Source organism: Aplysia californica, unplaced genomic scaffold (genome assembly GCF_000002075.1).
Source record: "Aplysia californica isolate F4 #8 unplaced genomic scaffold, AplCal3.0 scaffold00757, whole genome shotgun sequence".
NCBI classification, from domain to species: domain Eukaryota; kingdom Metazoa; phylum Mollusca; class Gastropoda; order Aplysiida; family Aplysiidae; genus Aplysia; species Aplysia californica.
Window position 1 is genome coordinate 158,862 of NW_004798027.1, and position 2,134 is coordinate 160,995.

The window sequence follows — 2,134 nt, forward strand, 5'->3', positions numbered from 1 at the left end:
GTGTGTGTGTGTGAGAGAGAGAGTTTATAGGCCTATATGTGTTTGTCCCCCCGCCCCGCCCCATCTTGAGCAGCTTTGTTTTTTTAGAGTAGCTCAAAGGTGATGTGTAAGGATTAGCTTGCTCACTTTCGTCTCACGGCGCTTAAAACAAGATGAAATGAAATCGCTCTGTTTAACCATCTCAGATCTTTGAATACAGGTCCAGAATCTAAAGGTTGGATGATCAACAGAATCGAAAAGCAAATTCATAAACGTCACTGCAAAGGTTCCGACACGTTTCTTTGATGTTAGCTCAACGAAGGTAAAAACAACAACAACAACAACAACAACAACAACAACAACAACAACAACAACAACAACAACAACAACAACAAAATAACAGGGGATTTACAGCATATACCTAAAACATTAAGACGTTGATGTAGTTTTTCTCAACACCACACATTGACGTACGCCGAAGGAACACGGTCCAACAGACGATGTGGGACTCACGATGAGGCGTCTTGACAACTGGAGGATGAAAGTTTTTCTTAAACTATTTCAAGCTTACACCGAAATGTGGTGGCAGAGTGGTGTCGTTGTCCCAAAATGAGCAAATTGTAGGCCAGGTTGCTGTGTCATTCTTTTAAGTGATTTTGTGCATGCATCGCAAAAGCGGTTTTTGACATAGGGCCCAAAAAGAGAATTTTTCAAAATTACAGAATAAGATAAAGCAAAACAACTTTTAGTTTGGTCACTGGCCTGCCAGAAGTGCGTTGCAATTTTTTGAGAAATCAAGGGCATATTGTGAATGATCTAGATCTAGAACTTAAAAAAAAAGTGGACAGACGAAAGTGAACAGAACAAGCTATAGCTTAATATATTGGTTGCATGATGAAATCTGTGTTGGTTTCTTATCATTTAAATTTATGAGGTCTCGACACGTTTTGGACTAAATGTGACACATTCATACTGCAAAGATAAGATCTACTACTTTTGTTTCATTTTGTATTTTAAAAAGCCTTACTTTATGTACAAAGTCATTTTAAAGGGGAAAAATGGCATTTTGTCAACCTCTAATTTCGTCCAAACTTGAATGCCATTTGTCGCGTTTTGTACTGTAACTATTCAGATTACGTATAGTGCAAATCCTTCTTTCTGACATGTCGGTGTGCTACTGAATGGACATGAATGTGAGCTACATCATTATATAGTGAAAACCCCTTTGCTATTTCACCAGCACACTCTGTTGCCAACTTCACACTTGTCCCACTCTGGTGGTATAACGGGCTGAATGTCTGACTGACATGTTTGTAAACTTTAAATGTCTCTGTCCTTTTTAGTCTGTTGTAAGATGGCAATTGCTACGCCTGCCTATAAAACCACCTGGGATGACATTTGGTTGTGTTTGTCTCTGAGTAATTTATTAATGACAGCAATATATGCGTTTTTCTTGTAGACATTTTGAACCATTATCGCTAGAGTAGAGAACGCGATAATTGCCAGAAACAGCAGCACGTAAGACTGACACGTTAATGCCTTTGTATGAATTCTTCGACAGTGAGGGCGTTCAGCACTAACCTCCCTCCTCACCCCCCTCCTCCTCCCCCGTCCCCCTCCTTCACCCTTAACTAGGCGTGGGAGAGGACCAGTTGCAGAGGACTCCAAGCTTGGCATTTCTACTGGACCACAAAGGTTTGTTTTCATTTCAAGGTCCAAAAAGAAACTTGTGGAGAGGAGTGTTGTAATTAGGAGATTTTAGAAAGACGGTCAGTCGTGGAAGAAATGCAGCCATTCTATTTTAAATATGATATAAAGGAAATGCACATTCTAAGATCTGTAAACATTCCACTTTATTCAGCAAATATCCTCCTACCTTCTTTTTTTCCACAAGCAAAATACTCCATGAAAACTTAATTATTCTGCGTCATAAGTGAAACTGAAATTGAGCGAGTTGAGCTCAAAACATATAAATAAAGCCGCAAAGACTTTCTTTTTCGGAGAAATACAGTAATTTTCTCCCGTTTTCTATTTTCCCAGAGTACATTGTGTTTCAAGAGATGTCTACTGAAAGATCAACGAGTCATGTAGGACCAGCCAAGAGAAAAGATAAGTTCTGCTTTGTTCTTTGTGAGACATCGTGGTAAAATCAGGC